General features: G+C 40.0%; 1 protein-coding gene across 11 annotated transcripts in view; it reads right to left on the reverse strand.

The window, feature by feature from the left end:
- Positions 1–15,613, reverse strand: part of ARHGAP22 (Rho GTPase activating protein 22) — a 218,412-nt gene that overhangs the window by 110,061 nt on the left and 92,738 nt on the right. The window lies entirely within an intron of this gene.

Raw genomic sequence — 15,613 nt, forward strand, 5'->3', positions numbered from 1 at the left:
GAGATCATAACTCCCACTTTTCAGGGGCACTGAGATACCAGATTCCAGTTCAGTAAATCCTGCTCTAGACAAGGTGCTGTTATAATTACACTGACTCACCATTTCCCACCCACCAGGCTGGGCAGGGCCTCCTTCATTCCCCTTTTCTATGTTAGTGACTGATCTCCACTGAGGCTTCTCATTCATGCTCAGATTTGTTCAGCTCAGACTGCACAAAGCCCTCACTACACACTTTTGGTTCTCTCCATGGGAAACTCATTTTTAAATTCCATACCTACAGTCTAACTGCCTGGGTTCAAATCCTGGATTAGCTACTTACTGGCTGTGTGGCCTCAGGCGAATTGCTTAACCTCTCTGTGAAACTTCCCAATTTCCTTATCTGTGAAATAGGCTTAATAATAGTTCTATGTGGGGCTGTTTTGAGCATTAAATGAATTAGTACTCCGAAACCCTCAGAGCACTACCTGACACACAGTGAAAGCTGTGTATTTGCTGAATAAACCCCAGATATTACCATATGTCAGGGTTCCACACTGGGTGGGGGAACAGCACTCCTGCAACTGCATTTGCCCAGGGAACTGGCGTAGTCACCTGCTTTACCCACGTCATTGCCTCTAGTCCCCCACCCCTATGCGAGCCTGCAGAGTGCTCTTCATTCCGCCGCACCTTTTCCAGGCAATTCTTGGCTTTAAAGGTAACTGGATCCTCCACGTGGTTGCTAGAATCTTGTGCTCCAGAGACACGCACAGAAATACCTTTTCCCATTTAAGCAACGTAAAGGCAGAACACTGTCGTTATCCACAGAGGCTTGTTTTAGAGAAATTACAGCAATAAACCAGAAAGCCAGCTGGTAATCACTGTAACTGAATTAACAGTTTCTTTCTAGGGAACCTGGAGCTGGTGGGAATGAATCAGAACCGCAGCCGCAGGATGGGGAAACGTGCTCATTATAGGGTGTGGATGAGATCCGTCACTGGCTAATGGGATGTTTCTGGTGTTTGCCGTTTTGGTAACTGTCTCTACTTCTGAGCACTTAGCTTTTTTTTTTTTTTTTCTTTTTTTTTTTTCTTCCCCTCTATGTCTCAATACCTGTCATCCACAAAATGGGAGTAACAATATTGACACTGACCTGACTTTCTATTCCAGCTATGTGGAAAAGCAGCTCCTGTTTGCAGAGCTTTTACTATATTCCTGGTTCTCTACTGGACTTTTATCTTTCTAGAGGCCCTGTAGGGGTGGGTACTACTATTTCCACTTTCTTGGACAAGCAGATGGGGGTCGGACAGGTGAAGCAACCAGACCCCTTGTCCCTCTGCTGGCAAGGGTGAGCTGGGATGTGTGAGGGCTGTGTCACATGCTGGAGCACCTTCCCTCCCACATCTGTGACAGCAGCTGCTGGCTGACTTTGCATGGAAGAAGCTGCCCGGGAGAGCCAGCCTGGGACTCTGGGGCCATGCTCACCACTCACTCAGAAGAATCCAAGTGTGGCCGCCTTAGGGCTCTCAGAACTGGCTTTTGGTCCCCCAGATCTCTCCTGCCTCCCACAAGTTAAAAGCACGACTTTGATCCTAGCATTCTTCTCAGGCACTTGGGGGTGGAGGAAGGGGCAGAGAGAGGAGGGGCAGGGAAGCAGAGTCAGTCTGATTTCCTGTTTCTAGTATGATGTTTGTTAAGGCTATGATGAAGGACATGTAAGGAGTCAGTATGAAGCATGCACTGAAATACTCGGGCAAGGACTCAACCTTGAGGGGACATCGGAGTCACCCCAGGGTTTATTAAAGTGCATAGCACCAGGTCTGGTGGTATTGTGGTCAATGTTGAACAGGCTCTCTGAAAAAGGTAAGGCAACCTGATTTGTACGGTTTGTCAACTTCTATGATACAAATACCCCCCATGGCTGATTTCGTGATTTCACTGAACCTGGCAATAGGAAGAAAAGTACCATAATGCTCCTGCCACACAGATACAATCAGGTCAAAAGGCTCTAGAGCACAGCCCAACAAGGAAATCAAACCATTAGGGGGTGATACAGTTTAAGGACTGATCACCTTTGGGTTTTGTTTTGTTTGTTTGAAATTTATTTTACGGAAGTATAAGCTGATTTACAATGTTGCATTCGCTTCTGGTGTACAGCAAAGTGATTCAGTTACACATATTTATATATTCTTTTTCCTATTCTTTTCCATTATGGTTTATTATAGGATATTTAATATAGTTCCCTGTGCTACCCAGTAGGACCTTTTTGTTAATCCATTGATTACCTTTGTTTTTCATACAATTTATCTAACTGTGGGTCTGTATGGTTTAATTTTTAATAATGAAAATGTTTAACAAATGGCTGGTAAGCATAGCACCGATGGACCCACGCCTGGGGTTTCTGATTCTATAGGTCTGGGGAAAATAAGAGAATATGCACTTTTTTTTTTTTTTGTCTTTTTGCTATTTCTTGGGCCGCTCCCGCGGCATATGGAGGTTCCCAGGCTAGGGGTCCAATCGGAGCCGTAGCCACTGGCCTATGCCAGAGCCACAGCAACGCGGGATCCGAGCCGCATCTGCAACCTACACCACAGCTCACGGCTACGCCGGATCGTTAACCCACTGAGCAAGGGCAGGGACTAAACCCACAACCTCATGGTTCCTAGTCAGATTCGTTAACCATTGCACCACGACGGGAACTCCGACAATATGCACTTCTAACCAGCTTTCTGATGTTGCTGGCTGCCAGGAGTACACTTTGAGAATAACTGTCTTTTTTCAGCATCTTAAATGCTTTTTTTTTTTTTTTGTCTTTTCTACGGCCACTACCCCACGCATATGGAGGTTCCCAGGCTAGGGGTCCAATTGGAGCTGTAACCGCCAGCCTATGCCATAGGCACAGCAATGTGTAATCCAAGCCAAGTCTACAACCTACCACACAGCTCACGGCAACAATGGATTCTTAACCTGATGAGCAAGGCCAGGGATCGAACCCACAACCTTATGGTTCCTAGTCAGATTCTTTAACCACTGCGCCACGATGGGAACTCCAGCATCTTAAATGCAAACGTCAGGAATATTGCACGTGGAGGGGAAGCAGCCCAGTGATTAGCCTTGTACCCTCTCATTTGTCTAAACCCAGCAATGGGGCTCCTAGGATGGAGTACAACCTATACCAATTCTGGTGAGGATGCTCAGAATTCAGAAAGCCTCCCATGTCAGCCTAGAGGTACTTAGAAAAAGAGGTACCACTGTCTAGAGGTACTTAGAGAAAGTAGCCAAAGGGAGGTGACTTTCCATGAGCTTACTCAGCATGTCACTTCCTCATGTGTAAAATAAAAGATGATAATAGTATCTGCCACGTGAGGCTGTTGTAAGGGCTAAATGATTTGTTATTTTCCTGCTGGCCTTGGAGAGCCAGGTTTTGATTGAGGTGATATGTCTGGGATGCATGTGGCTCCCAAGGACAAGGAAGACCTGCTCTGGCTCCTCAGATAGTGCCCTGGGCTAGAGGAGTCTGGGATTGCCTGAGGAGCCTAAGTGAGTACTAGCACTTTGGAGGGGCCCAGCAGGCCTCTTTTCTGCAGTACCTGGGGGAGGGGGTGGGGAACAGACACACCATTTGGACACAGAACTGCACAGATGGGCACCTGGGTGCAGAAAGAGTGTGCAAACTCCAGACGCACAATAGCTTCTCACGAAGGTTAGTCTGCTCTCCTGCTCAATGTGTGTCTGAGCTTATGTGCATTTGCTCTGATTTGCTATTTATGTACTCAGCCTGCATATTCAAGTTCATCCTGAGAGGCTGACACGGAATCTATTCATTTATAGCTCCACACCAGTACCGTCCATTGGCGTAAGTGAGTAATGGTTAAAGGAAGTGCCATTCTGTCTGTGTGCAACAGGGCTCCACTCCAGGCCTGCTGCTGTCTCACTATAGCTTCCTCCTAGACCTTTGTGAATGGACAGCTTGTGAGGGTCCACTGGCAACCAGCGGGGCCCCTAGACACAAGCTCTATAAACTCCTTCTCTCAGAGAACCTCTGGGAAATGGGTAAGGCCAAAGGCCCTTTGGGAGACAGTATATTTTTCATATTAGTGTCAACTTAGAAGGTTTATTAAAAATTCATCTTTTTTCAGCATCTTAAATGCAACCACCAGGAATATTGCACGTAGAGGGGAAGCAGCCCAGTGATTAGCCTTGTACCCTCTCATTTGTCTAAATGCAGCAATGGGGCTCCTAGGATGTAGTACAACCTACACCAATTCTGGTGAGGATGCTTAGAATTCAGAAAGCCTCCTATGTCAGATACCGTATGTCTTAATTACCTATGGCTATAAAGAGAATTACTGCCAAACTCAGTAGCTTAAAACAACAATAAATTTTTATTCTCTTACAGAGTTTCTGTAAATCAGGAATTGTGCAGTGGCTTAGCTGAGTGTTTCTAGCTTGTGATCCTATGAAATGACAGTCACCGTATTAGGTGGCCCTTGTCAGTTGCATTTTTTAAAAGTATTTTCTCCCATTCTGTAAGTTGTCTTTTTGTTTTCTTTTTGGTTTTCTTTACTGTGCAAAAGCTTGTCAGTTTGATTAGGTTCCATTGGTTTATTTTTGCTTTTATTTCCGTTGCTTTGGGAGACTGGCCTGAGAAAACATTTGTAAGGTTGATGTCAGAGAATGTTTTGCCTATGTTCTCTTCCAGGAGTTTGATGGTGTCTTGTCTTACATTCTTTCAGCCATTTTTTGTTGTTGTCTTTTCTAAGGCCACACCCATGGCATGGAGGTTCCCAGTCTAGGGGTCCAGCCTATACCACAGCCACAGCCACAGCAACGCCAGATCCGAGCCACATCTGCGACCTACACCACAGCTCACAGCAATGCTGGATCCTTAACCCACGAGCAACGCCAGGGATTGAACCTGCAACCTCATGGTTCCTAGTCAGATTTGTTAACCACTGAGCCACGAGGGGAACTCCTCTTTAAGCCATTTTGAGTTTATTTTTGTGTGTGGTGTGAGGATGTGTTCTAATTTCATTGATTTGCATGCAGCTGTCCAGGTTTCCCAGCAATACTTGCTGAAAAGACTGTCTTTTTCCCATTTTATGTTCTTGCCTCCTTTGTCAAAGATTAATTGACCATAGGTGTCTGAGTTTATTTCTGGGTTCTCTATTCTGTTCCATTGGTCTGTATGTCTGTTTTGGTACCAGTACCACACTGTCTTGATGACTGTGGCTTTGTAATAGTGCCTGAAGTCTGGGAGAGTTATGCCTCCTGCTTGGTTTTTGTTCCTCAGAATTTCTTTGGTGATTCTGGGTCTTTTGTGGTTCCATACAAATTTTTGGGTTGTTTGTTCTAGTTCTGTGAAAAATGTTGTGGGTAATTTGATAGGGATTGCATTGAATCTGTAGATTGCTTTGGGTAGTAGGGCCATTTTTACAATATTAGTTTTTCCAACCCAGGAGCATGGAATATATTTCCACTTCTTTACATCTTTAATTTCCTTAACTAATGTTTTATAGTTCTTGACATATAAGTCTTTTACCTCCTTGGTCAGGTGTATTCCCAGGCATTTGATTTTTGGGGGTACAATTTTAAAAGGTATTGTATTTTTGTATTCCTTTTTTAATATTTCATTGTTAGTATACAGAAATGCGACTGATTTCTGAATGTTAATCTTATATCCTGCTACTCTGCTGAGTTTATTGATTTCAAACAGTTTTTCGGCTGAGTCCTTTGGGTTTTTTATGTATAGTATCATGTCATCTGCATACAGTGACAGTTTTACCTCTTCTCTTCCTATTCGGATGCCTTTTATTTCTTTTGTTTGTTAGATTGCTGTGGCTAGGATTTCCACTACTATGTTGAATACCAGTGGTGAGAGTGGGCATCCTTGTCTTGTTCCAGATTTTAGTGGGAAGGCTTTCAGCTTGTCTCCACTGAATATTACATTTGCTGTGGGTTTGTCGTAAATGGCTTTCATTATGTTAAGGTATGTTCCCTCTATACACACTTTGGTAAGAGTTTTAATCATGAATGGATGTTGGACTTTGTCACATGCTTTTCTGCATCTATTGAGATGATCATGTGGTTTTTGACTTTTATATTGTTAATGTGGTGTATGATGTTGATTGATTTGCATATGTTGAACCATCCTTGTGAACCTGGGATAAATCCCACCTGGTCGTGGTGTATGATCTTTTTTATATGTTTTTGGATTTGGTTGGCTAAAATTTTGTTGAGAATTTTTGCATCTATATTCATCAAAGATATTGGCCTATACTTTACTTTTTGGGTGGTATCTCTGTCTGGTTTTGGAATTAGGGTGATGGTGGCATCATAGAATGTCTTTGGGAGTGTTCCTTCTTCCTCAACCTTTTGAAAAAGTTTAAGGGGGATGGGTATAAGTTCCACTTTGTATGTTTGGTAGAATTCACCTGTGAAGCCATCTGGTCCTGGACTTTTATTTGTAGGGAGTGTTTTTATGACATTCAATTTCATTTCTAGTGACTGGTCTATTCAGTTGATCTATTTCTTCTTGATTCAGTTTTGGCAGGCTGTAAGACTCTAGAAAGTTGTCCATTTCTTCTAGGCTTAGTGTCTAAAATATAAAAACAACTTATACAACTCAACAGCAAAAAAGCCAACAACCCCATTGAAAAATGGGCAAAAGACCTGAATAGACATTTCTCCAAGGAAGATATACAGATGGCCAGCAAACACATGAAAAAATGCTCAACATCCCTGATTATTAGAGAAATGCAAATCAAAACTACCATGAGATACCACCTCACACCAATCAGAATGGCCATCAATAAGTCCACAAATAACAAATGCTGGAGGGGGTGTGGAGAAAAGGGAACCCTCCTCCACTGTTGGTGGGAATGTAAGCTGATACAACCATTATGGAGAACAGCATGGAGGTACCTCAGAAAACTATACATAGAACTACCATATGACCCCACAATCCCACTCTTGGGCATATATCCAGACAAAACTTTCCTTAAAAGAGACACATGCACCCGCATGTTCATTGCAGCACTATTCACAATAGCCAGGACATGGAAACAACCCAAATGTCCATCAACAGATGAATGGATCAGTCGTGGTACATATACATAATAGAATACTACTCAGCCATAAAAAAGAATGACATAATGCCATTTGCAGCAACATGGATGGAACTAGAGACTCTCATCCTGAGTGAAGTAAGTCAGAAAGAGAAAGACTGATACCATATGATATCACTTATAACTGGAATCTAATATCCAGCACAAATGAACCTTTCCACAGAAAAGAAAATCATGGACTTGGAGAAGAGGCTTGTGGTTGCCAAGGGGGAGGGAGAGGGAGTGGGATGGATGGGGAGCTTGGGGATAATAGATGCAGAATATTGCCTTTGGAATGGATTAGCAATGAGATCCTGCTGTGTAGCACTGGGAACTACATCTAGTCACTTATGATGGAGCATGATAATGTTAGAAAAAGGAATGTATACATGTATGTGTAACTGGGTCACCATGCTGTACAGTAGAAAAATAATTGTATTGGGGAAATAACAATTAAAAAACTAAAAAACAAAAAAGATGTTAGGTGGAAGTACAGACATCTGAATCTGACTGAGGCCAGAGAATATGCTCCCAAGGTGACACCCTCAATGGAAGATGTAAAAAAAGACTCAAGTGAAACTTCTAGAGATGAAAAGTACAAAATGTAAATAAAAAATACAATGAATGGGATTAATAGCAGATTCAGTCTTATGGATGAAAAGATTAGAGAACTTGAAAATATAATAATTTTAGAAACTTCTTAAAATGAAACAAAGAAAAAAGAGAATTAAAAAGAATGAACAGGAGTTCCCGTCGTGGCACAGTGGTTAACGAATCCGATTAGGAACCATGAGGTTGCGGGTTCGGTCCCTGCCCTTGCTCAGTGGGTTAACGATCCGGCGTTGCCATGAGCTGTGGTGTAGGTTGCAGACACGGCTCGGATTCCGTGTTGCTGTGGCTCTGGCGTAGGCCGGTGGCTACAGCTCCGATTGGACCCCTAGCCTGGGAACCTCCATATGCCGCGGGAGCGGCCCAAGAAATAGCAACAACAACAACAACAACAACAACAAAAAGACAAAAAAAAAAAAAGAATGAACAGAGCATCAGTGAGATGTGGAACCACTTCAAGCAGTATAACCTAAATGTAATTGAAGTCTCTGAAAAGGGAGGAGGTAACTGAAAAACAGTTGAAGAAATATAAGTTAAACTTTTCCAAATTATGAACAATAGAAACTCATAGATCCAAGAAGTCCAATGAACTCCAAGCATAAAATACATGAAGAGGAGTTCCCGTCATGGCTCAGAGGAAACGAATCTGACTAGCATCCATTAGGACACAGGTTTGATCCCCGGCCTAGCTCAGTGGGTTAAGGATCCTCATTTCAGTGAGCTGTGGTATAGGTAGCAGACGCAGCTTGGATTCTGTGTTGTTGTGGCTGTGGTGTAGGCTGGTGGCCTCTGATTTCACCCTTAGCTTGGGAATCTCCATATGCCACAGGTACAGCCCTAAAAAGGCAAAAAAAGAAAGAAACTTGAAGAAAAGTGTATGAAAGCATATCACAATATAATAGGTCAAACCAAATTATGAAAAGAAACTCTTAAAAGCAGCCAGAGGAAAATGATACAATATGTACAGAAGAGCAAAGGTGAGGATGACAGCAAATTTCTTAATCAGAAACAACGCAAGTAAGAAATCATTGGAACAATATCTTTAAAGGTAAATTAAAAGAAAAATCTGTCGACCTAGTATTCTGAATCCAGTGATAAAGTTTACCTCAAAAATAAAGGCTAAGTGAAGACCTTTTTAAGATACAAAAAACAAATATGAAATAATGCATCATCAGCAGACTCACACCACAAGAACTGCTCAAGACGATGAGGCAAAAGGGAAATGAGATTAGATGGAAAAAAGGATCTACCCTAAGGAGTAAAGATTAATGGAGAAATAGAAAATAATTATAGTTAAAAACTTCAATATCTGTTTATTGATAATTGATAGAACAAGTAGGCAAAAAAAGAAAAATCAGTAAGGACATATATGACCTGAAAAGACAATATGGACCAATTTGACCTAACTGCTCAACAGCAGAAAAATACATTTTTTTCAAGAGTCCAGGAAATTTTACTAAGATGGCCATACACAAGTTTTAATAAATAGAAAAGAATTCAGATACAACATATGTTCTCTGACCACAATGGAATTAAGTTAGAAATTAATAACAGAAAAAATTCTGGAAAATCCTCAAATATATGGAAACCAATTAATGCATTCCTAAATAACCTATACACCAAAGAAAAAATCAAAAAGGAAAATTAGAAAGTATTTTAAACTGGATAAGAATGAAAACACAATACATAAATTTTTTTCCATGCCTCTAAAGGAGTAGTCAGAGAGTAAATGATAGCACTAAATGCTGACATCAGAAAAGAAGGCCTCAAGCAATGACCTCAGCTTCCACCTTAAGAAACTACATCGAGGGAGTTCCTGTCATGGTGCGGTGGAAACAAATCCGACTAGGAACCATAAGGTTGCGGGTTCTATCCCTGGCCCTGCTCAGTGGGTTAAGGATCCGACATTGCCGTGAGCTGTGGTGTGGATTGCATACGTGGCTCAGATCTGGTGTTGCTGTAGCTGAGCGGCCCTAAAAAGACAAAAGACAAAAAAAAAAAAAAAAAAAAAAAAAAAAAGAAACTACATCAAGAGGATCAAATTAAACCCAACATAAAAAAAAAAAGAAAAAATAAATATCAGAGTGGCTATAAATAACATGGAAAATTAAAAAAAAAAAAAAAGAGAAAGTTAGTGAAACCAAAAGCTGGTTCTTTGAGAAGATCAATAAAAATCGATAAGCATATAGCTAGACTAATCAGGAAAAAGAGAGAAGATGAATTGCCAAAATCAGGAATGAGAGAGGTGAATTCACTATAGATCTTCAGATTTATAAACAAATAAGGTAATTTTAAGAAAAACATTATGTTAATACATTAGGAAATTTAGATAAATTGGATGAAAAAAGACATAAACTACAGAAACTCCCTCAAGAAGAAATAGTTAAATAGCCCTGTATCTAGTAAAGAAATGGAATTTGTAGCTACAAACCTTTCTATAAGGAAAACTCCAAACTCAGATGACTTGACTAGCGGATTCTACAAAATATTTAAGAAAAATAACACCAATACTACACAAACTCTTTTTGAAAATTAAAAAAAAAAAAAGAGCAAGGTTTCCAGTGCATTTTATGAGGTCAACAGACCAGTACATTTTATGAGACACTACAGACCAATATCACTCAGGAACATACATACAAAAATTCTCAGCAAAACTGTAGCAAATCATACCTAACAATATATAAAAAGGAAAATACCTAGTGACCAACTGGGGTTTATCCCAAATATGTAAAATTAATTTAACAATCAAAATCAATGAAATTCACCATATTTATAAAGTAGAAAAAAGATCATCTTGATAGATGCAAAAAAAAGCATTTGACAAAATTCAACATCCATTCCTGATAAAAATTCTCAACAAACTAGGAATAAAAGAGAACTTCCTCAACCTGATAAAGGGTATCTCTGAAAAACAAAAAGCTAATATCATTCTAAAAGCTTTTCCCCTAAAACCAAGGTCAAGATAATGATGTTTTATTCTTATCACCTCAATTAAATATTGTACTGGAGTTCCAGCTGCTATTACAAGGTGAGAAAAAGATATAAAAGCTGTCCAGATTGGAAAGGAATACATGAGAGTGTTTCCATAGACAATGAAATTGTTCATGTAGAGAATCTGCAGAAACCCTACCCCCAAAAAGCTACTAAACTTAATAAATGAGTTTGGCAAGGGTACAGGGTATAAGACAAATTCAATCACTCTATATATTAGCATTAAACAATTGGAAATTGAAAATCAAAGCCATTTTAATTTTACCCCAAATGTGAAATACTCAGGGGTAAATATGTCAAAAGATCTTAGGAGTTCCCATCGTGGCTCAGTGGTTAGTGAATCCAACTAAGAACTGTGAGGTTGCGGGTTCGATCCCTGCCCTTGCTCAGTGGGTTAACGATCCGGCGTTGCCGTGAGCTGTGGTGTAGGTTGCAGACGCGGCTTGGATCCCGCGTTGCTGTGGCTCTGGCGTAGGCCGGTGGCTACAGCTCCGATTCGACCCCTAGCTGGGAACCTCCATATGCTGCAGGAGCGGGCCAAGAAATGGCAAAAAGACAAAAAAAAAAAAAAAAAAAAAAAAAAAAAGATTTTCAAGGTATGTGTACTGAAAACTATAAATCATTCAGATTATATGCTGGGAGAGGTGAAAGAAGGTATAACTAAATGGACAGATGTATTGGGTTCACTGAACAGAAGACCTACTATTGTTAAGATATTAGTTCTTCCCAAATTGGCCTAAAGGTTCAAAGCAATCCCAATCAGAGTACCAGTAGGTATTTTGTAGAAAGTGATCAGCTGACTCTAAAATTCATTTAGAAATATAAAGGACCTACAATAGCCAGACAATTTAGAAGCAGAATAACAAAGTTAGAGGCATAATATTTCTGGATTTTAAGAAGTTATAAAGCTACAGTAATCAAAACTTTGTGATACTGGCATTAAGATAGACAAGGAAGTTAATGAAATAGAAAAGAAAGTTCAGAAACAAACAAACTGGTTTTTGACAAAGGTGCAAAGGCAACTCAGTGGAGCATGGATAGAAGGAAAGTATTTTCAGCAAATGGTAGTGGAAAGATTCTACCTTCTTGTGTTTAAAGAAAAAGAACTTTGATCCATGCCTCACACCACATACAAAAATATACTCAAAATGATTCACATACCCAAATGTAAAATCTAAGACTATAAAGCTTCTGGTAGAAAACCTTTATGACTTTGGATGGGGAAAGCTTTCTTTCTTTCTTTTTTTTTTTCTTTTGTCTTTTTAGGGCCGTACCTGCTGCATATGGAGGTTCCCAGGCTAGGGGTCCACAGCCATAGCAATGCCAGATCCGAGCTGTGTTGTGACCTACATCACAGCTCATGGCAACTCCAGATCCTTAACCCACTGAGTGAGGCCAGGGATCGAACCTGCGTCCTCATGGATGCTAGTCAGATTAGTCTCCACTAAGCCACGACAGGAACTCCGGCAAAGATTTCTTAAATACAACATTTTTTAGATGCACAATTTATAACAGAACCAAATGATAATTTCACCTATTTAAGTAAAACTCCCTGTTCTTTGAAAGATATGATACTGGAAGAAAATACCTGAAAATTATGTATCTGATAAAGGATTTGTATCCCAAATACAAAGCACTTTAAAATCTAGTATGAATGAAACAACCTGATTTTAAAAACAGGCAAAAGATCTGAACATATAATTTACTATGGAAGATGCAGGAATGCCAAATAAGCTCAGGAAAAGATCCTCCATATCATCAGTCCTTAGGGAAACGCGATGATGTGGTCTTAAAACCACATGTGGGGAGTTCCTGTTGTGGCTCAGAGGTTTACGAACCTGACTAGTATCTGTGAGCATGAGGGTTCAATCCCTGGCCTTGGTTAAGGATCTGGTGTTGCTGTGAGCTGTGGTGTAGGTTGCAGACGCGGCTCAGATCTGGCATTGCAGCGGCTGTGGTGTAGGCTGGCAGCTGTAGCTCCGATTTGACCCCTAGCCTGGGAACCTCCATGTGCTGTGGGTGGGGCCCTAAGAAGACGAAAGAAAGAAAGAAAGAGAGAGAGAGAGAGGGAAGGAAGGAGAGAGGGAGGGGGAGAGAGAGAGAGAGAAAGCGAGAAAGAGAGAGAGAGAGAGAGAAAGAAAGAAAGAAAGAAAGAAAGAAAGAAAGAAAGAAAGAAAGAAAGAAAGAAAGAAAGAAAGGAGAAAGAAAGAGCACGAGCGAGCGAGAGAGAAGGAAAGAAAGAAAGACAGACCGACCGACCACAATGTAATATCACTACATATCTATTAGAATAAATAAGATTTAAAGGACTGACCATAGCAAGTGTTGATGTGGGTGTGGAGGACCTGCTGGTGAGAATGTAAAATCATACAAACAGTTTAGAAAAAGTTTAACAGTCTCTAAAACAGTTAAACATACACCTAGGATTTGATCCAGCCATTCCTCTTCTAGGTGTCTACCTAAGAGAAATGAAAGCACATGTCCATATAAAGATTTGTATACGAATGTTCATAGAAGCTTCCTTTTCAATATCCCCAAACTGAACACAACCCAAATGGTCATCGACAAGCAAATGGATAAACAGACTATGCCACATCCATACAAAGGAATACTACTCAACCACAAAAATGAGTAAAAAGGCATGCTACAACATGGAAGAATCTCTAATTATACTGCATGAAAAAAGCTAGAGTATATTCTGCATTATTCTGTGTATATAAAATTCCAGAAAACACATACTAAATATATCAGTAGTTGCCTGGGGTCAGGGGTCAGGAGGGGCAGAAGATGAGAGAGATTACAAAAAAATACAAAAGAAATTTTGGGGGTAATAGATGTTTTTAATCTTGATTGTGGAGATGGTTTCACAGGTGTACACATACATTCTAATTTATCAAATTGTACTTGTTAAATATGTGCAGTTTAGTGATGACACTTACACCATAATAAAGCTGTTATGAGAAATTGATACTTGATTCAATTATTGGAAAAGCTTCAAGTATGTCTATTAGTTTCCTAACAGATCACTACAAATTTAGTGGCTTAAAACAACAAAAAACACCTTTTTATAGGCCAGAAGTCTGAAATGGGTCTTACTGGGCTATAGCCAAGGGATGGCAAGGCTATGTTCTTCCCTATAGCAGGGAATGATCTGTTGCTGCTTTTTGTAGCTTCTTAGTGCTGCCTGCATCCCTTGGCTCTTGGCCCTTCCTCCATCTTCAAAGCAGCATTGCATCTTGAGACTGCCCTTTGACCTGACCTCCTCTCCTGCCTCTTTTCCCCCAGGACCCTTGTGACTACAGTGGGCCACTGTGGGTAATCCAGGATAATTCTTCATGGTAAGATCACCTGATTGGCAACTTTGAGCCCACCTCCAACCTAAATTCCTCTTTGCCACATACCATGACATTCACGTGTTTCTGGGACAGGGACATCTTCAGGGAGCCATCATTCTTCCTACAACAATGTATCTAAAACAACGCAGGTATGTGAAGCTACTTTTTCGTGTGTACACTTCATGAAATCTCCACATACACCGAGTATTTCTGTGGAAAGCTTACTGTCCAAACTGAGATACTGTAAATGGATTCCAAAGACTTAGTATAAATAAAAAGAATGTGAAATATCTCATTAATAACTTTATATTGCTTACATATTAAAATGATAATTTTTGGATGTGTTGGATTAAGTAAAATGTGTTATTAAAAAATTTTAAGAATCCCGTAGAAAAATTGTATTAGCAAGAATAGAAGAAATGTGAATGGTGGGTAAACATGTCATAAGATTATTCATTTAAAATGACTTTGGAGTTCCCATCATGGGTTGGTGGTTAACAAACCTGACTAGCATCCATGAGGATGTGGGTTTGATCCCTGGCTTCACTCAGTGGGTTAAGGATCCAGCATTGTCTTGAGCTGTGGTGTAGGTTGCAGATGCAGCTCAGATCCTGCATTGCTGTGGCTGTGGTGTAGGTGGGCAGATACAGCTCCGATTAGACCCCTAGCCTGGGAACCTCCATAAGCTGAGGGTATGGCCCTAGAAAAGGCAAATGAATATAAATAAATAAATAAATAAATAAATAAATAAAATGACTTCTAGGCAGGGAGGGATAAATTAGGTATATGGGATTAACAGATATAAACTACATAAAATAGACAAGCAATAAGGACTTACTATATAGCTCAGGGAATTATATGCAATATTGTAATAACCTATAACAGAATATAACCGACAAAAAAAAAACAAACCACATCACTGTGGTCTATACCTGAAACTAACACAATATTGTAAACCAACTATACATCAACAAAAAATAAAATAAAATGACTACAAATATCTAATATTGGATAAAACAAGAGAAATGAGCATTCTCAGACATTTTTGATGGAATAGTAATTTGATAAAGCCTTTTTGAAAGCAATTTTGCAATGTATAAAATAATTTTAAAATGAAAGATCCTTTAACCTAGCACTGAATTTTGAGAATTTGTTTCAAGGAAAGACAAACACACAAAAATGTATGTATAGTGATATTTATTGTAGCATTCCATCAGAAAAAGTGGAAACAACTTACTTGTCCATCAGTGGGGGAGTGATTAAATAATTTCTGGTACAGCCATATCAGAATGAGGTATATACCAAAGGCTTCTAAGCTAAATTGTTAAATTAAAAAAAAGAAGTGCTAGAAACATAATTTAGTATTATCTCATCTCAATTTCTGTTACTGCCCTCTCAAGAACCCGTGAGTAACATGTAAAATATACAGAAACAGCACAGAAAGCTTACATTTTGGGAGGGAGTGGGGGGAATGGTAAGGCAGCTTTCATGTTTCACCCTGTGATGTTTGCATAAAAATAAGAAAATTTTAGAGTTCCTGTTGTGGCTCAGCAGGTTACGAACCCAACTAGTATCCATGAGGATGTGGGTTCGATA

This window comes from Sus scrofa, chromosome 14 (genome assembly GCF_054392235.1).
Source record: "Sus scrofa isolate SSC_HxYL_T2T_F1_AM1 chromosome 14, Sscrofa_HxYL_maternal_Yorkshire_Landrace_v2.0, whole genome shotgun sequence".
NCBI classification, from domain to species: domain Eukaryota; kingdom Metazoa; phylum Chordata; class Mammalia; order Artiodactyla; family Suidae; genus Sus; species Sus scrofa.